Source organism: Salmo trutta, chromosome 3, assembly GCF_901001165.1.
Source record: "Salmo trutta chromosome 3, fSalTru1.1, whole genome shotgun sequence".
In the NCBI taxonomy this organism is placed as follows: domain Eukaryota; kingdom Metazoa; phylum Chordata; class Actinopteri; order Salmoniformes; family Salmonidae; genus Salmo; species Salmo trutta.
Window position 1 is genome coordinate 31,701,851 of NC_042959.1, and position 21,389 is coordinate 31,723,239.

Consider the following 21,389-nt stretch of genomic DNA (forward strand, 5'->3'; position numbering starts at 1 on the left):
TCTTCACGGTTGATGTTGAGACTGGTGTCAATTTTAGAATAAGATTGTAACGTAACAAAATGTGGAAAAAGTAAAGGGGACTGAATACTTTCAGAATGCACTGTATGTGTGAGTGTGTGGATAGAGTCCAGTGAGTGTGCTAGTGCAAGAATGTCAGTGCAAAAAAATGGGAGTCAGCGCAAATAGTCCAGGTAGCCATTTTATTGACTGTTCAGCAGTCTTATGGCTTGGGGCTAGAAGCTGTTCAGGAGCCTTTTGGTGCCTTTTGGTGCCAGACTCAATGTGGATGGGGGCGTGCCCCTGAGGGGCGCTCGTGTTTAGGATGAGCGTGGCTGATGTGTTTTTGCCTACTCTTACCACATGGGGGCGGCCCGTCAGGAAGTCCAGGGTCCAGTTGCAGAGGGAGGTGTTTAATGCCAGGGTCCTTAGCTTAGTGATGAGCTTGGAGGGCAAGCTGGGATGTGGGTCTGGGATGTGAGTGCTAAGGGGGAAATAGTAATTTAGACATGTTACCTTGGCCTTCTTGGGCACAGGGACTATGGTGGTCTGCTTGAAGCATGTAGGTATTACAGACTGGGTCAGGGAGAGGTTGGTGAGCACATCCTGAGTACGCATCCTGAGTACGCATATCTATTTAAAGGTCTTACTCACATCGGCTACGGAGGGCGTGATCACAGTCTTTCCGGAACAGCTGGTGCTCTCATGCATGGTTCAGTGTTGCTTTCCTCGAAGCGAGCATAGAAGGTATTTAGCTCACCTGGCAGGCTTGCGTCACTGGACAGCTCACGGCTGGGTTTCCCTTTGTAATCCGTGACAGTTTGCAAGGCCTGCCACATCTGACGAGCGTCAGAGCCAGTGTAGTAGGATTCGATCCTGGTCCTGTATTGATGCTTTGTCTGTTTGTTGGTTCATCGGAGGGCGTAGCGGGATTTCTCATAAGTGTCCGGACTAGATTCCCGCTCCTTGAAAGCAGCAGCTCTAGCCTTCAGTTCAGTGCGGATGTAATTCATGGCTTCTGGTTGGGATATGTTCATATGGTCAGTGTGGGGACGATGTCGTCAATTCACTTATTAATGAAGCCGGTGACTGATGTGATAAATTCCTCAATGCCATTGGATGAATCCTGGAACATATTCCAGTCTGTGCTAGGAATACGGTCCTGTAGTTTAGCATCCAATTCAATTCATGAGTATTTTTGCTTGTAAGCTGAAATCAGGAGGATAGAGTTATGGTCAGATTTGTCAAATGGAGAGCGAGGGAGTGCTTTGTATGAGTCTCTGTGTGTGAAATAAAGGTTACCTTAAGTTTTTTCACCTCTAGTTGCACAGGTCACATGCTGGTAGAAATTAGATAATTTCAGTTTTCCTGCATTAAAATCACCGGCCACTAGGAGCGCCGCCTCTGGGTGAGCATTTTTACAGTTCGTTGAGCGTGGTCTTAATGCCAGCATCGGTTTGTGTGGTAAATAGACAGCTACGAAAAATATAGATGAAAACTCTCTCGGTAAATAGTATGTTCTGCAGCTTAACATGAGATATTCTAACTCAGGTGAGCAGAACCTCGAGACTTCGTTAATATTAAACATCACTCACCAGCTGTTGTTAACAAAGAGACACACACTCCCTCCCCTGAGCTTCCCTGGCGCTGCCGTTCTGTCCTGCCGATCTATAGAAAAAACGACTCGATTCATAGCATGCTAAATGGTAACGTATCATTTGTGTGGTATCATTTGTGTGGTTTCGTATTATTTTGTCAATTCGATACAAAAAATGTCAGCTCCTAAAAGCGGGCTATTTCACACCAATATCCATTTAACTTCCTCTTTAATCTAAACAGATTTAGGCCCAGAGCTGTAGATATGGTTCCATGGGTATAGTATTTTGATGAAAAGCTATTTGTCTGAATTCTCCCTCTACCCATTATCAACTGGCTATATTGTTACAAACAAACATTCAGTTCTGTAGCATTTTCCCAATTTATGGGAAATATAAATATTCAACAGTAAGGGCAAGGAATAGAGCATTGTCTCATTGTCTGCAGATTCTCCTAAATGACGTTACCTGTCGGCATCATTGAACATTAGGGACAGAGCTTACTTTAGTAAACCATACCTAAAATCTTACCTCCATAATATTTTTCCTTACGGAAATTCTGAGAAAAGCTCTTGGAAAGTGAGTAATTTGTCTCAATTGAATACTAAAACACACCAAAGGTAGTACTAATGCTTTTCCAAGGTGTTAAATTCTGTCTCAGAGATTTATTAAATAAGTCATTCAGAGTGTAGGTATCCAGCAATTCACCAAATTACAAGATGGTTGTTGGATCCTCCCTACGTCTCCAAATGGAACTAATTTACTCAGTGAAGAGGAAGCACTTTCTCCAAGAGAGGGAGAGTTGTTAAAACAGTTCCATTAAACTGGGGGAATAAATATCCCAATTCCTGCCCAAAGTGTCTTCATTTGGACCCAAATCGGTGAAATGCTGTTGCCATGGGGACATGGCGACGACTGCAGCCCTCCTCCCAGCTGTTTTGGTAGGGTTTTGTGTGTGTGTCTCTGTGTGTGTGTGTGTGTGTCTCTGTGTGTGTGTCTCTGTGTGTGTATGTCTCTCTCTCTGTGTGTGTGTGTGTGTGTGTGTGTGTGTGTGTGTGTGTGTGTGTGTGTGTGTGTGTGTGTGTGTGTGTGTGTGTGTGTGTGTGTGTGTGGGTGTGTGTATTGATGCCGCCGCCGTGCTGTGTTCCCCTTTCAGACTCCAGAATAGTGTCTCTACTAATCCGTGAAAGTTGCGGCGCTCTGAACCAGTGGCCAAGCCTTTTCCCACTGAATCGGGGCCCAGGGTCTGCACTCTACTTCACACTTGATTGGTCCCTCCCGTGGCAGGACTCCCCTCCCTGCTGGGTGTGGGCCCGTCCCCCTCGCTGGGCTGCTCAGCGCTACCTAATCGGCTTCTCTCCGCCATAATTACCAGCGCTGAGCCTGAGACTCACCACCGCATCACACTGCCCCATACCGTATCCCAAGCCTGCCTGGCCTAGCTGCCCAGGCCTCACCAGCACTGGCACTCCCAGCCCCAGCAGCCCCAGACCTGGCCCGAGCCCCAGCAGCCTCTTCAAGGAGAGCACCTGTTCATGCCTGCATGGGCTGCCCTACAGCACTGTGGGCTTGGCTGAGTTTGGAGAGAGCTCCTGGGGAAAGCCTTGGAGTAGGGGAGAGGGTGGCACCAGCCAGCCAAAACACTGGTGCTGCTCTGCTGCCCCCCTGTCCCCCCGTCCTGTTTGAGCTGATGTGTTTATTTGGGGTGAAATGGGATGCAGCACTATAAGGAGCTCTCAAAGGTACCTCCATGTGCCACAGAGCTGCAGTTGAATCCACCCTGTGGAGACAGAAGTCCTTTGAAATATCTGACCAGCCTAAAGACCCACTCTCACAATGGGACCAGTCAGTCGTAGTGGGAATGGTCTCTGTGGAGTCTGTGTGGGCTGTAGGTGGGACACAATCACATTGTCCAAAAAGTCCTTCTCCTTCATCTGCTCATTCATGTGTAGTATGAGAAATGTCAAACAAAAGATATGGCTATCTTAGAATGTCCTCTATCAAGTTAGGATTTGACAGACTCTAAAAGAATTCATCATAATAGTAATACAGTGTCACCGAAGTCCTATTGCAATAGGATTACGTCCTATTGCAGCATGACTGCGAGCAGCAGAGCATGTGGGACGGGCCAGGTGAAACGCACTGTCCTGGCAGAGAATCCAAAGTCTGTCAGAGTGGGACACAAAGTGTGCTGGCACAAACAGTAGCCCAGAGTGTTTATCAGACGGATACCCAGCACTCGTTAGCTTATTACTCTCTTATTAGTGACATTTTTTTGTCCCTTGCATGGGTTGGCATAGTCCTGCTAGCTTCTCTTCACGCAGCCCAGGCTCTGTCAGAGCTGATCAAAAGATATTTCCTCACATCTCCAGACGCCGGGGGAAAAGTAGAAAAGAGGAGAGAGAAGAAAAGAGCCAGAAGGGGGCATACTGCTCTCTCTTTACTCTGGTCTTTTGGTGAATGAGGACTTTTCTCTCTCTCCTTTATTCTCCTTTTCTTCGCCTTCTTCCTTTGGTGAAGAAAAATACAATTGTTGCCGGTATTTCCCATCACATTTGGCCAAATCATTTTCAAGCATTTTCCATATCAAAAACAATTATCATCAGATAAACCCAGACTAGCCCAATGTGGAATGAAGATCATTTTGGGGGGGAAGAAAGTCTCCACAAATCTGACTGGCTTCCAGGCAGCCAAGACCCCCTCGAAGTGGGAATGAAAAGTGTAACTCTAGCCTCTCAGTTGTACGTCTCAATCCATAATCCTTCCCCAAAAACCTCACCAGAGAGCCGCCCCGGCCGCCACTCCCATGGCGTTCCCCGCCGGTGCCATGCGGTGCCGGGCTGGCCTGCTTAGATGTATGGGACAGTCCAGTGTCAGACTAACAACCTGAAAGGGATTTGGGCTTTCTTTAGTGGTTAGCGAGGTGGTCAGGGGAGCAATGGAGGGCTCTCTCTAACCATCTAATACCCAGTACTGGGCCTCTAGTCCATCACAGACACCTTATCCTGGTCTCACACATCTTGGACACACTGGACATTACCGACACCGGCCCGGTCTGGCTCTGGTAGCCACAGACCGTAGCAGTGTAGATGGCCGCAGCACCGAGGTGAGTTACCCTCTCTGGGTGTTAATGCAGGTCTGGGGACAGCGGTCAGTGTCTCTATGAGGACCTGTTGTATTCTGACTAGTGTCTGAATGTCCAGGGCTACACAACTGGTCTGGGCTAGGCTGCTATGGACAGAGGGAGGGCCGTAACATCCATATTACTTGGTGACAACCTGGCTTCATTGGATGGTTCAGAGGGCTAGATGGGTGTGAAGACTGTCGGCTGCCGGTTGGCTGTCTCGTTGTAGCATTGCAGTGTTGGTGGCGTGTCCTGATTGCACAATACATTGAAAGCTGGCGTGTTAATTATCAAGGCAGACATATTTAATGTAGCATCGTGAATGTATTCTGTATATTAACCTGCTTCGTCCAGAGGCCTATTTATATTTCAGAGGCAGCTTCATAAAATAGACACAAAAATAGATGGAACAGATATTCTCTTATTCTCATGATACATTGGTCCAACTGTTACCATGGAAAAAAGTGTATAAAAAATGTATTGATTTCCAAGAAAATATCCTGGGGATGTTGAAAAATAGGGGCTAATTGGAAGACCTATAACTAATTGATCATGGATATGTAAATTACACATTTTCAAAGGGTTGGGAGCCGTTAACGACGTAAGAGTACATTTACCAAAATGTTTTATTTCCATAGCTACAAAATCTATGCTTGGAGCAACTGTCTGAGGAAGAACAATGTGGGTACCTCACTACCAACGGCCCTACTTACCTAGAGAACCTGACAGCGGAACTACCGTAGGCACATAGAGTTTGGTAATATTCTACAACTGTTGATAAATGAGCTGCTAGGGAAGGGCCTTGGTCCAGTCTTTCACAGCTCAGTTGATCTCCATTGAAGTAAACAAACCCAAGGTCACCTCTGGACAGCTTGGTCTATACATCCCGTGGTTTGGTGTGTATGTTGTCGGGGTGGGGCGGTGGTGGCAGCGGGTGGTTGAGTCAACTCAGAGGAGGAGATCAGCTCATCCCATGTTGTGTGTGTGTGTGTGTGTGTGTGTGTGTGTGTGTGTGTGTGTGTGTGTGTGTGTGTGTGTGTGTGTGTGTGTGTGTGTGTGTGTGTGTGTGTGTGTGTGTGTGTGTGTGTGTGTGTGTGTGTGTGTGTGTGTGTGTGTGTGTGTGTGTGTGTGTGTGTGTGTGTGTGTGTGTGTGTGTGTGCGCGCGCGCGTGTGGTTGTGTGACAGCCATGTGGCAGGCTATTACTCAATACCGTCTGGAACATTCTAAGCAGGAAATGGAAACGTTGCGGGGAGGCATTTGTGCCATTGTGCACATACGTTACATAGTCTACTCTACCCACTCCCCGTATATCGGGGCGAATGCCTCAAAAACATACTATAATAGAAATACTTCTATGTATTTGCTATTACGAATATAGTTGATGATCATCATTTAAAGGGAGAAAGGCAGGACCATAGTCAGCCGAGTGTATACAGTTGAATGCTTACAAAATGGTCGCCATGGTGCTAAGCAGCTAAAAGAGCAGGAAGAAGATGGAGTGTATATATGCTGAATGTTGTTTTCCTGTTGTCTGTGTAATAGACTTTTAGGAATTGAGAGTCTAACAGGGTATTAAATTGTAGATACGTGGATCCTATGTTTCCCCCCCAAAATAAAAATCTCAAAAGCTGAGCCCATACAGTATGTTATTTTTTTTTAACATTTACCCCACCCACAGTTTAGATAACTTACTCGTTTAGTCCTCACTAAAAACAATTTGCTGATGTACAGCATCTACCTTCTGCACAAGTAATAAGCTCCATTCATCCTTAAAGAGGAGTATCTCTTCGCGACGGTGATGGTTACAATACGTTGCGAAGGGCGGACTGAATCATTTCCGCACCCCATTTCAGTTGATTACGATATCAAACAATATTTCTATATTCACGCTTATGTCTTGAGATTGATCATAATTTCAACATTTTCAAATGAAGGTGGAAGGTGAAAAAGCCTAGAGTGGAGGTTTACTGAAATACATCTTCAGAAAATTGTATTGTGAGTACTGGTATCTGTACGTCGATAGCCAATGTATGCTAGCAAAAATGTTAGCATAGCAACCTTACTTGGGAAATAGGAATATGGAGGCACTCTTCCAAAAAGTCCCTCCTTTCATTAAATCCTATGTATTTGTAAAATATGACAGCTTCATATGAAAGTCTCTTTGAGCCTTTGTACTTGAAAGCTTTCATAGTATGAAACTAGAAAAGCTTTCCAAATTCTTTACCCTTTTTTCTCCCCACGAGATAGGTTAACTTTGGGAAATCATGTGAGAGTCATTTTTCTTTGTAATTGAGAATGAAAAGGATAAGGTAGCTAACTTTCTGTAACTCCTTTTAGATTCCGAGGGCTATAGCTACTAAGGAGAGGGAAACTCATGCATAGTGAGGATTTGCGGTTTCCTCTATGGTGTGCCACGTGGTACAGTAGGCTATGAAGAGTATTAAGGAAACATTTCTGAATGAATACCTTGAAATATAATAGCGAAAGAGAAGTCCACATTTTTCATCCTAGCCACCAAAAACTGGATGTTAGGTGGTAGGTTTTACCTAAAGACATAGGATATTACTGTTGTGTTTATCATCCATGTTCAAGTATAACACTTACGACACTTTGAATTTTCCCAAAATATATTATATTGTAATATATCGAATATTGCCCGGTATCATTGAAATAGCACCAAATAAATTGAACGGACCGATATAATACCCTTCGCCTTGATTATGATGTTAACGAGTGTCTGCTTCAACTTGTGAAAAACGACGAGCCCTCTACTAAAAATCGAAACCTGAGAACGACACAAAAGATTGATAAGGGAATGAAGATGTGTGTCATTGTTACTTGGAGGGCCTCTGTAAAGAGTCGTGACGAGTGTGGGAGAAACACTGATGAGAGAGTTTAATGTCCCCTCCACAGATGAACGTATGAAAGACAGATGGTGTGCTTTCATTTCACAAAACTCTGAGATGTTTCACATTTCAATCTCACAGAGAGAAACATCTGACATGGCTGACAGTTTTGATCAAGTCTCAGACTTAGTTGATTCTCTCATATCATTAAATGTCATTGGATTATGACTCAAGAGTCATCCATTTATGGCCTTTTTCCCTTGAAGAAATAATCTGCCTCACTGGAAATAAAATAAACTTCTCTCAATTAGATCCCAACTTGAAATAGCTAATGAATTTCTCGTTCTTTTGATGCCGCCTATAAACTTTTACAAACAGAAAACAATTGAAATAATTAAAAGAAAACTCACAGACAGATGGTAATATAAAATGCAAACAAAGAAACAAAGGCAAAGTGCGTAACAATTGCGTCTTTATTGATGTTTCAGTCTTTCAGAGAAATTGTCTGACATAAGCTATAAAACTTTCAAACAATGCTGGATGACGTTTATCTTAGCATTGCATCTGCATGCATTGTGTGATGTACAGAAAGCTCTCACCAATCAAAAGCTATGCATGTTTAGAATAATAAACATTTCCTATTGCATTGCTCATTGTAATAAGTCTGTTTCATAGCTGGTCTTTACTATGCACTTACTTTTCAAATGTCTATAGCTAATAGGCTGGTGCTATACTGCACCTGCCTAACTACCAGAGGTATTAGGGACACGATTCTAAAGTGGAATCAGAGTTATTGTCACAAAACGTATTCATTAAGGATGATTCTGTTTCATTCTTTAAAAACCATGTTTGTGTGTACCTTAACCAACAGGCTAATGAGTTGCCTAGAAGCAAAGAAGTTGAAAAGTGTGTCTGTCTGTGTGTTGGTCGTCTCATGAAAACTCATTAGGGCTCTCTTTGACAGTAAGGCCAGATGAGTTTATCTGTGTGCTGGATAAGGCTCTTTCTTTCCTGTTTCTTCAGCTTCTAGCATTTTGTGCAATAATTGGTTTAAACGCAGGCTCATTGCTCGCAGGAACCTTTTATAGATTGTTAGCAAATAAAACTGGATATTCATTGGTGAGCAATGGCTGTGTATTTTTACCCTTTCAAACCTAGCAGCAGCCACAATACAGTGACGATTGAGGGTGTTGTGTCTGTTGAAGACATGTGCAGACGTACATTTTTACACATTCTTCAGAAGTTGGATAAATTTACATAACAACTTGGATTGTATTCTGTTTCAAGTATAATAATATCAAATTGATTTCAGAGAAATAAATATATATATATATATACAATTAGTCCAAACTGGTGTTTTCATACTTGCATATGTATTTTTACTGTATCGTATAAACCCATTGTATCAGTATTCAAGTTAGTCAATAAGTGTATGTGAATTCAAAATAATTTAAAAAGTACAATGAACTAAACATTTGTGTAAAATTATTTTGGGGGATGCAGCGATTCGTTTAATTTTGTTATGCGGCTTCATTATTACTGATGTGCTTTGGTGAACTTAATAATTACAGTATAATGCTCTCAATTATACATTTTAGTGAGTGTATTCTTACTATATAACTGTGAAGAGGAGGTATGATATATATGTAGTCTGTGTACAGTTAAAACACTTTGGTAGAGACTTCGGCCCTCTTGAAGGCCATTCACCCTTCTATTTTTTGGTAATTTGAGTTTTGAGACAAGAAAAAAAATCTTAGTGAGATAAGAGGTTATTCTTTGTGGGAGACTGTTTGTTATTTGTGTGGGATTCATTTCAATATCACATTTTATTGGTCACATACACATATTTAGAAGATGTTATTGCGGGTGTAGCGAAATGCTTGTTTTGTGAAACTAATATCTGATACCTCTTGATTTTACCCTGATCGATAGCAATACACAATCAGATGAATCAAATAGAGAGAACATGTATTTCATAATATATCAATGATAAAATATCAATAAACACATTCATGGAAATCATGTAATGTGACTCAAATCAGAAACAACATATTGACAAATATTTATTATTGTTTCTCAGTAAATTCAAACTCATGTATATACATAAAATGCAACAATGTGGTCGCAGGTAGTAAACAAATAAAATTTAAAGCAATCCTTTGAAAAATATTTATTTTGCTTTCTAATGTAATGTCCCATAAAAATAATTCAAGGAAAACGCTTCAAAAAGCTAAAGCTCTGATGCATTAGCAGGTGCGGCAATAAAAAATAAAAATGCTGTGCCGAAATTTTTTCCATAAGATGTTTTGCAGTTACTACGTATTCCATTTGGTTTTCAATGTGAGCCAGTGCCAAATGGCATGTACATTTGGTATGGTCAGCGAAAGGATGACCGACAGTTTTCTACCTCGTTTAGCAAATTTACGTATTAATAACTATAAAGAGTATACTTACTGAGGTCATTTTGTCTGTCATAGTAGTACTCACTGTAACACAGAAGGAGAAACATGGAGCTAAAATGACAGCGCCTACTGAAGGACACCGCTGTCTGACTGTCCCGTACAAGACAGGTAATCAAGCGCGAGATTCAAACCCAACTGAGCATAGGTGTTGCTCAGTTGTTAGCCTAGTTGATGGAGCATTGCGCTTGCAAAGCCAAGGTCGTGTGTTCGATTCCCACGAGGGACCAGTATGAAAATATATGAACTCTAAGTTGCTCTGGATAAGAGCATCTGCTAAATTACTAAAATGTTAAAAATGTGCATATTAGTATTAATAGCTTTAATAACGTACTGGCGTCTTCTTATTGTGTTTTTTTTGTGGGTGGTTTTCTCACAGTAAATGTGTAGTTGAACATGGTGCCTGTGGTATTGCCTGTTCAGCCATTTTAACGCCATAAGCATATGGCCCCACAATAGCGTCACTATACTTCAATATTTGTTTTAGTGTCTGTTTCCTGTCATTCTGTATATTTGTCAGAGCCACATGTGACTGGTGACCTGTTTACTTGGTTCCACTTCCACACCTCAGAGAGGAGAATGGAAAGGGGCAGGTGCAGCTGACAAAGCCAGGCTATTCAATAACCTTGGAGTACTGTAAGGGGCATGTTTTCACGAACACGTAACTGCTTGGATCAATGTAAACAGTCTTAACACCTGTGCTACAGGGTTAATAGCACCATTTGTTGTGTGAAACGGGGAGTAGAGATGACGGCAGTTGACGTCAGACAGTGCATGGGGGGTAAATACAGGGAGTGTGTGGTATTTTTAGTCGATCTTCGTTCAAGGACAACAAAAGAAGGGTTATATAACTTTACGTTTTTCGCCTGCCATTTTAATTTGCCCATGTCCCCTGAGCAGGGCCCATAATCTTCCTTTCGGAAAAAATGGGTCGCCATTATATAACCAGGAAGTGCCTGCCAACATCCTGCAGCTTGTTTATGGTGACATCTTGTTGCCGGGGTGACGGGGTCCTGCCAGTGTGTCGTCTTTATTCATCTTTACGCACGGCTGGCATGGGTACCTCCCGGCAGCGGCAGCCCCAGGAGTCACCACTACCCCTCCCCTGTGCCCCTCCTCAGACCCATTCCTCAGTTCATGTTGACAGGCAGCTTGGGGGCAGACCCACAGCCTGACCCAGAGCAAGAGGAACGCTAGCAGTACTCTGAAGGACCCCTATTCTAGGCAGGCATTTAGTCGGCCCACTATCACCACCATAGTCCCCTTATAACTAATTAATGATTGCAGAGTGCTCTGTTCTGCCCTGAAACCATGTAAAACCATGCTCACTTACTAAAATGCCTTAAATGAGTCTTTGATCACTCTTTGACAATGGAAGTGTGTGCATTCTTACTCACACCTTGCACTCAATTGACTATAGAGTCTTTGAAAAAGAGGGGGGCAGAAAATACAAAAACAAATTTGGCCGCAAACAAACAAGGCACTGACCCATCCCTGCTCCAACAATCTCTAAAATACTTTCAAAAGTTGGCCATGGCAAAAATGACGAAACATTAAATTATTTCTGAGATATCATGGGAAGAGCGTACCACAGCCTATTTTGCTAAATAATAAAACACTAAATAATCAAAATTTGAAACATGCTGCGACAGACTGTTGTGATTACCTTTTAATCTGAGGGCTGAATTCCTAATTCCAGGCGGGAAAGTTTCCTCCCGGGCAGCAGCAGGAGGCGCTGTAAATCAGTTAGCCTTTTGATAACGCAACGCGAGCAAAAACAAACATGGCTGATGAGGGGGGCAGGGTTAGAAGTACGTTTCAGTGGCTCTGCAAGTTAATGCAACATTAACATTGGATGAGCTTTTGGGAGCCTGGAGCATCGATATTAAAGAGATACCCCCTGCACCCCTCCTATCCACAGGCAGGCGCAACAACAGAGAGAAAGACTGACCGCTTTGACCTCAGCGCACCATCCCAATGTCATAGCCTACTGTAGGAAAGTCTGTGCTGCATTTGGAGCTACGTAGCCTAGCCAGGAAGCAGTCAGCAATTTAGCTTGTGCAACACAACACAAAGCAACATGTATTAACCAAGGTGTTGTGGTAGCATTAAATCACGCCTGTAATGAGCACAGATACTTTCTCGTTTAGAATGCTATAACCAACCACCTATCCAGTTTTCAATGCAAATGGTTAGGCTGCTTCCCTTTCGTCATTGTAATGCGTTTGATTGCATTTATGCATTTCATGTTTCTTTTGAAAGTATCTGTGCTGAGAGTCTCCTGAGAACAATGTGGTTTGCTGTTTCAGGTCATTTCAATAGCAACGTTTTTTTTCTCCCCCTCTCTATAGTTGTGCTAGAAACTCTGGGTATGCGGTGCCCAGGGGTTTGACGACAGAAACATACAAGGTTTTGATGCTTGTTTGGTTTCAGTAAACCCCAGGCTAGAAAGATATAATAACACATTTACACAACCACCCAATACACACACAAACACAGCCACATCATGCTTTCAGTCATTACATCAAATCATGCGATTAATAAAAAGCGACTTGTTGAAGTTGTCGTTAACAGGATTGCCAAAAAGGTCAGGTGCCGTATTAGGGTGCAATTGACAGAAATATTATCATTGGTTGTAAAACGTAATTAGGCACTGAATAACCATGTGAGTGACAGCATTTCAATTTATAATGGATTTTTTGGGGGGGAAATATTTCCTGGAGTGATTGCTAACTAAATATTAATTTGGAACAATAAATGTCATTGACTGTATCCCTGTTGAGACATCCCTCTCCCTTACATCTTATGGCCCAATTTACCAAACAGACTGGGAATATTGGTAATTTGACAGCTCATTTCATTCTACCCAACACTAGCAGGCCTGTGACTTTCCCACTTTCACCCAGTTATACAGATGATGGTGGCAGACAGAACACATGCCATGTTGATGCCCTGATGGTGCCCAGGTGGTGCCCAGGTGGTGCCCGGCTGTGTACGGTCTCCTGTGGTCAAAGCCAGACCTCACGGAGATGCTGTCTTACGTACTGGTCTCCTACACAGAACCAAGGTCAAACCGAATGGTAACCAAAACCATATGGTAACCACAACCAAAACAAGAGGAGACCATTCCCCATTACATGAGCAGAGTGTATGATTTGCATAGTGTTTATGTATAAATTAAAAGCAAAACAACATGGTTTTACTGTGTAATAAACACCGCAAATGTAGGTGTTCCCGCAGTTACATTTTCTACATTTCTGACAAATCCGCTGTTATTGTAATTTTGTCTTTAATGACGAGCCAATTCGAAATTGGTGTCATCAAATTATTTTGGCAGAACATAATGAAGACCCATCGGACATAATTCTACATTTTTTAAATAGGTCTGTGCCTATTAATTAACCGTTTAGAAAAAATTGGATGTAGATTTTTTTTCCTTCAATTTCAGAATTGCATTTGATGTGTTTTATATAACACAGTGTCCTTGTTTTAGTAAAACAGTCTCAATTACCTAATAAGAAATGGTCTGCGTTGTCCTTCCACTGGTAACATCAGATTACACCTCTTTCCATATAGCTGTTAAGTCAACGATTATGAATTGAGATACATCACCGTGAGCATGACCAATGAAAATATAACTCCATCGTTATTGGTTTGTCTTGTCAAGGTCAAAGAGTGCTGTTGAATGGGGTATTACGTTGAAGCAGTAGTGGCTGATAGCTTTGTGATAACCTAGGCTCACTCAGGACTAGCTATATCCTTTGGCTCTGTGGGGCGACGGTGCTGAGGGAAGCAGTACTTCGTGACTTCAGGGAACATTAAGAACCAAATCGACATTGCTGCTGGGCCTGAAAGAATAATCATGTGAGAGAAAGGGGAAAGAAATCACCAAAATGAAATTGGCAAAGCAGGCAGGGTGTGCAGCACACGGCAGTGGGCTCCTCTATAAAGACATCTGCTGATTACACAGTTTGGGGAGGCCTGGTAGAAAGGAGAGGAGGCTGGCAGTGAATCGTGTAAAGAGATTGAGACCACACGACGGCCCGCTGAAAGAGCACAGCACACGATTCCACAAAGCCAGCCGCTCGGAGCATGAAGCCATAAAGACGTGAAGTGGAAAGTTGCCTTCGCTCTATTTTACACAACAGAAAAACCTGGCTGCACAGTGGCAGAATACTATTAGGGCCTGAAATCCAGTCAAGGGGCTTTCTACCGTTTGGTTCAGGCCTTCTAGCACTCGGCAGGCCCACAAGAATATCCACCACACCACATAAGCTGACTTGAATTATTCTCGCTGTCATTGTGCAACATAAAAAAGGAACACTTTTTTTCTACCACGTTGGCACAATGATGAAAAGGAACACTGACTGCGTGCACCTGTATAAGCTATGTTGTGTGATCGCCTCCCAAGATGGAGGCAGCTTGGTGAATGTCATTCTTGGATCTGACTGACATGCGGATAGATAGACAGAAAGACATGCCTGCTTGCCTGCGTGTCTGCCTGTGGGGTTCTGGTTTGGTTGCCGTGTGGCTGGTGGAGGCGGATGCCTGTTTCAGGTGGCCCACGTGCGGCTGTGGTGTGGTGTATGGGACTCCCCAGGGAGAGACACCATGTCTCCATGCTGCAGACACCTGCCGGTAGGACGCAGCAGGGAAAGCCCTGGGTGTCACAGTGCCTCGGTAAAGGGCCCAGAGCCGTCCACTTCACAGACACTGCTGAGAGATGCCGCCCACGCCATTCTGTCACGCTCCTCCTAGCCTAGTTTTCTGTTACGAATCAATGGCGGAGATTGCCAGCTATGTTATTTCGCCCTTTACCCCTATCGTGCAGTCAATTCACCTTCTTTCGCCACACAAAATAATATAGCATTGACAGGGAAAGTATTGTAAATCTGAAGGAAATGTACATTTATCGCTTAGCAGAAATATTTATTTACATCAAGGGACAGAATATATTTGAGAGTTTTGGTTTGTTGTAATGGTTCTCATCTATAACACCTGATGCAAACAGAATCAAGTCACTATTATTCAAAAATATGGTAATGATGCAATAGGCTTGTATTAAGTAAGGGATAATCAACGAGGAGCTATGCGTTCTCTGGAAATAATGCACAACGTTTAAGGTGTGGGCCACTGACCTTCTGCAGAGTTTTATTCTTTTCCAAAAACGCATGGAGCCCCGAGTTGATTATCCCACTTATCCCACATCTATAATTTAACACATTTGCCGCTAGAAATGTAGAACTGTGCTAAACATCCAATGAAGTAGCTATCAAGTTTATTAGATAGTCCCAGTCGGTATTAGATGGAACTTTGCCCGCCTGTGGGGAAAACAATCTATGGTTACCTAGGTTACCCCATCGTCTCACAGCAATTTTATTGTTGTCTGCTTGTTTTAGTCAATTACAAAACTACATTTAAGAAAAGTACAACATGTCTAAAGATTCATTTTCAACTCCTGAGCTTTCTCAATACTTGGAAAAATTTAATATTGTAAGGATTCCCTCATGCCCCTTTTCATGACGGTGCTAGCAGCCACGTGATTGAGTGCTAGCTAGCTACCGACCTGAACATTTTGCTAGCCAAGACCAACAACACAAACAGACTATATAGTGAGTGGAGTTGCAAACAGACTATACTAAACAAGTTAAATATCTTACCTGTGATTAAATGTTTCCCACACATAGCTATACACAATCTTGGCATTCTGTCAACAAGCTTCATGAGGTAGTCACCTGGAATACATTTCAATTAACAGATGTGCCTTCTTAAAACTTAATTTGTGAAATTTCTTTCCTTCTTAATGCGTTTGAGCAAATCTTGTGACAAGGGTGGTATACAGAAGATATCCATATTTGGTAACAGACCAAGTCCATATTATGGCAAGAACAGCTCAAATAAGCAAAGAGAAACGACAGTCCATCATTACTTTAAGACATGAAGGTCAGTCAATCCGGAATATTTCAAGAACTTTTAAAGTTTCTTCAAGTGCAGTCGCAAAAACCATCAAGCGCTACGATGAAACTGGCTCTCATTGGGACCGCCACAGGAAAGGAAGACCCAGAGTTACCTCTGCTGCAGAAGATAAATTCATTAGCGTTAACTGCACCTCAGATTGAAGCCCAAATAAATGCTTCACAGAGTTCAAGTAACAGACACATCTCAACATCAACTGTTCAGAGGAGACTGCATGAATCAGGCCTTCATGGTCGAATTGCAAAGAAATCACTCCTAAAGGACACCAATAAGAAGAAGAGAATTGCTTGGGCCAAGAAACACGAGCAATGGACATTAGACCGGTGGAAATCTGTCCTTTGGTCTGATGAGTCCAAATGTGAGATTTTTGGTTCCAACCGCTGTATCTTTGTGAGACGCAGAGTAGGTGAATGGAATATCTCCACATGTGTAACGAGGGTCGTACAAAGGGGACCAAGGCGCGTCGTGTGAAGTGCTCATATTTTACTTTAATGAAACACTATATCAAAACAACAAAAACGACCATCAACAGTTCTGTCAGGTTACAAAGAACAAAACAGAAAACAACTACCCACAAAACCCAAAGGAAAGGAGGAACCCGACCGTGGATCAGCGCCGGGGGCTCTGAACTGCTGACCGCCGCTGAAGGCTCTGGTCTGCAGGCCGCCGCTGAAGACTCTGGGCTGCAGACCGTCGCTGAAGACTCGGGGCTGCAGACCGTCGCTGAAGACTCGGGGCTGCAGACCGTCGCTGAAGACTCGGGGTTGCAGACCGTCGCTGAAGACTCGGGGTTGCAGACCGTCGCTGAAGACTCGGGGCTGCAGACCTTCGCTGGAGGCTCCGGGCTGGAGAGCGTCGCTGGAGGCTCCGGGCTGGAGAGCGTCACTGGAGGCTCTGGGCTGGAGAGCGTCACTGGAGGCTCCGGGCTGGAGAGCGTCGCTGGAGGCTCCGGGCTGAGGGGCGTCGCTGGAGGCTCCGGGCTGAGGGGCGGACTGGGGACCTTCGCTGCAGGCTCCGTGCCATGGATCATCACTACTGGTTCTGTGCCATGGGTCATCACTGGAGGCTATGTGCCATGGATCATCACTGGAGGCTCCGGGCCATGGATTATCACTGGAGGCTTCGTGCCATGGATCATCACTGGTGGCTTCGTGCCATAGATTATCACTACAGGCTCCGGGCCATGGATTATCACTGGAGGCTTCGTGCCATGGATCATCCCTACAGGCTCCGGGCCATGGATCATCACTGGAGGCTTCGTGCCATGGATTATCACTACAGGCTCCGGGCCATGGATCATCACTGGAGGCTTCGGACCATTGATCATCAATGGAGGCTTCTTACGAGGAGCTGGAACCGGTCTCACCGGACTGGGGAGACACACTGAGGACCGAGTGCTCAAAGCAGGCACCGGCCTTACTGGGCTCTTGAGGCGAACTGGAGGGAGAGTGTGGGAAGCAGGCACAGGACTTCCTGGATTCTGGAGGCGCACTGCAGGGAGAGTGCGAGGAGCAGGCACTGGACATACTGGATTATGGAGGCGTACCGGAGAGAGAGTGCGAGAGGCAGGCACATGCTCACCACAATAAGCACAGGGAGTTGGCTCAGGGCTCACCCCTGGCCCAGCCAAACTACCCGTGTGCCCCCCCAAAAAACAATTTGGGGCTGCCTCTCGTTCCTCCCCGGTAGGCTCTGATATCTGTCAATGATTTGCCCCCAAGTCCAGTTTCTCCTCTCCATCCATTCCATGTGTGACCAGGTGTCCATCTCTGCCTGGGCATGCCGCTTGAACCAGTCATGGTGGGTAGTTCTGTAACGAGGGTCGTACAAAGGGGACCAAGGCGCGTCGTGTGAAGTGCTCATATTTTACTTTAATGAAACACTATATCAAAACAACAAAAACGACCGTCAACAGTTCTGTCAGGTTATAAGGAACAAAACAGAAAACAACTACCCACAAAACCCAAAGGAAAAACAGGCTGCCTAAGTATGGTTCCTAATCAGAGACAACGATAGACAGCTGCCTCTGGTTAGGAACCATACTCGGCCCAACACAAAGAAATGCAACACACAGAATGCCCACCCCACACCTTGACCTAACCACATAGAGAAACAAACCCTCTCTCTCAGGTCAGGGCGTGACAACATGTGTGGTTCCCACCGTGAAGCACGGAGGAGGAGGTGTGATGGTGTGGGGGTGCTTTGCTGGGGACACTGTCTGTGACTTATTTTGAATTAAAGGCACACTTAACCAGCATGGCTACCACAGCATCATGCAGCGATATGCCATTCCATCTGGTGTGTGCTTAGTGAGACTATCATTTATTTTTCAACAGGACAATTACCCAAAACACACATCCAGGCTGTGTAAGGGCCTGACCAAGAAGGAGAGTGATGGAGTGCTGCATCAGATGACCTGACCTCCAGAATCACCCGACCTCAGCCCAGTTGAGATGGTTTGGGATGAGTTGGACCCCAGAGTGAAGGAAAAGCAGCCAACAAGTGCTCAGCATATGTGGGAACTCCTTCAAGACTGTTGGAAAAGCATTCCTCATGAAGCTGGTTGAGAGAATGCCAAGAGTGTGCAAAGTCATCAAGGCAAAGGGTGGCTACTTTGAAGAATCTCAAATATAAAATATATTTTGATTTGTTTAACACTTTTTTGATTACTACATGATTCCATATATGTTATTTCATAGTTTTGATGTCTTCACTATTATTTTACAATGTAGAAAATAGTAAGAATAAAGAAACCCCCTTGAATGACTAGGTGTGTCCAAACTTTTGATTGGTACTGTACATTGAACAACACAGCGGATTTTTGGCATGTTTTGTTATTTCTATATAACTAAAAATCAATGAGGAAATTGGCTCTTTTACAATGGGGGGTCAATAAAAAATAATGTTTGTTTTCACCAATTTGTGGGTTTGGTCAAGGGGAATTCCTTGTTATTACTGTGAATATGGACCCAGAGTATAGCTACAGTAGTTGCCTTGGTAACCAAACAAACAGACTTGCTAGCTTAGCTAACCAAACCATCCGTCTTCCTAAATATTGGCTTGCTATTATGAAAATCGAATTCAACAATGCCAATAATGTTTTCAATTAGATTTTTGCTTTCAAAGGCAGCTCAAACATAGAACATGTAAGAATGTTTGACAACACCGTTGGTTATTACCGCTCATTAGAGAAATAAAGAATGCCCTTCAAGCCAATCGGAAACGAGTAGGCCAAGTACACAACGCTGTGGCATAAGAGTGTAACAACAGTGTAACACTATGATTTCTTAAAGCTCATAATGCATATGTGTGACAAGAGAAAACTGCAAAGAAAGAATGTGTGCTGCAAGAAAAGACTGAATCTGGGTTAAAAGAACAACTTGATTTTCTACATCTCTAAAGAGTTGTGGTGGGAGGTTGTGTGAGGTGTCAGAATTATTCTCTTTGCTCTACGAGAGTTCTGACTTATCCCACTGACTTTGATTCATATTTTCACTGCAACATAACGTGTGATGGATGATGGATGATTGCACAACAGCTTTGATTCCATTACGTTTCCCTCAAAAGCACTGAGTGATTGATAGACAGATTCAAAGGAAACAGAAGAGAGATTCAAAGATCCCTACTTTCATATTGAGTTGCGTGTCTTGCAGTATTATACTTTGCCTCAATGGGTTTGGAGTTCTGGCAGAGCAGCACATTTCTGTGTTCATACCTGACTTGCTTTCCAAGACAGCATTCGTCAGTAGTTCTGACTGGAAGGATAGGAATACTGTACTGCCATCTTTGATTTGGGCAAACGGCATCCTTTCAAAATGATCTAGTGTCAGCCGATAAAGGCTGAACGTTGTCATTGTAGATTGTATCTGTATCTTATTCATTAAGGCAAGGTTTACGTTAAGCAAAATCCTTACAAAGACAACATGTTTAGGTCAGGCTTAAGTTTCTTTAGAACATCTAAACGGCATCTGTTTCTGCCTCTGTTCCAGCGCATTTGTCCCTCTGATTATGTTTAATCAATGTGCCTGATGTGTGTTTTTCCTAAGCCTCCCCTCTGCTCCCGACCTTTCACCTATGCCCCCTCTCTCTCTTTGCTGTGCAGGTCAATGTCCCCTTACCGACGCCCATACAGCCACATGCCACACTCCAGCATGCAGACATCCAGTCCCAGGTAAGTCAGGCCCAGGTGCACCCCACAGTGCCCCTCATCCTCTCAGGCTCACCCCCCGGTCCTCAGGTCAGACCCGGGGCCCAGCATGCGCCTGCAGCAGGTCACGGAGGACCCCTGACGGCCCGACACCCCAGAGATGGGACTCCAGGCTGGCATGTAGAGAAGTGTTTGAAGTGGGTCTGAGAAGGGCTGTGTTACTTTTCCTTTAATTAGCTCCAGCAGCTGCTGCTTCCTGGTTGAAGGACCCCGGCACACTTCACCACTCCACTGTCTCCCTAATCTCTTACAGGTGACTGTCAGAAGCACGTCAACCTACCCGCCATGCAGGACTTAGCTGTCTAACCCCTCTCATTTAGGTGTTGCTCTGTCAAGGAGAGGAATGCTGAGCTACACAGTGTTGCTGAGAGGAGTCGCTCCCTAACATAGTCCCGCTTTGTTTTGGTTAGTGAGAGACAAAATGGCGGACGCTCACATCTCTAGCTCAGTGACCAGAGAGCGCTTCCAGCCCAGCCAGTGTAAAATTATGCAAATATGTATCCAATTAACCACCATTTGCCCATTATATCGTTGTAGTTGCTCTTTTATCACTCTGTAGAAACATAAGGGGTCTGAATAAAAGGCAAAAAGTGGGGAGAGCTTTCTCCTGATGACAGTAAACGTTCCAATCTGCGTTGCTCGTCTGTGTTTTCGGCTCGGGCAAAGAGATCCTAACTGTTGGAAATTGCACTCTGAGGACTGACAGCTGGAAACTGATCTCAGATTATAAGCACACACCTCTCTCTCTCCCTGCTCTCCTTTTTCACTCCCAAGTTGGCGGATTGCTCCTTAAAAACTCCACCAGAGATGAAAAAAGAGAGACTTCACAGTTGGCTTTGGCATACGAATGCCCTGGACTCATTAAATTAATGGGGGCCAGATTCCCCTTACTGAGCGTGCACCGATGCCCTTTGAGTTTGCTGGGGCTAGAGGGTGTGCAGCACTTTGAAAGCTGTGACCGGCATATTGAACCCGTTTTAATAGAACCCTTTGGAAGCTCCTGGTAGGATGCGCAGTAACTCCTCGCCTTTAAGTTCCCGCACCTCTCTGTGTGATCTCGTCAGATAGCCGCTTCAGCCTCGGATAGGGCCCAAACCGGGGAAGGGGGTGCAGGCGAGGCAAATTAGACCAGCGGTGTCCGTATCTCAGCCGAGGCCATTCTTTCCTGGAGACGTGAGTCCTTG

At 44.2% G+C, this 21,389-nt stretch overlaps 1 long non-coding RNA gene across 1 annotated transcript in view; it reads left to right on the forward strand.

Annotated features, from left to right (window-relative positions):
* Window positions 1-4,522: 4,522 nt before the first annotated feature.
* LOC115172866 (uncharacterized) overlaps window positions 4,523-21,389 on the forward strand; it is a 31,454-nt gene continuing 14,587 nt past the window's right edge. Inside the window, exons 1-2 of the long non-coding RNA XR_003871509.1 lie at window positions 4,523-4,698; window positions 20,101-20,169. This is a non-coding gene — a long non-coding RNA (uncharacterized LOC115172866). The remainder of the gene's footprint in view (window positions 4,699-20,100; window positions 20,170-21,389) is intronic.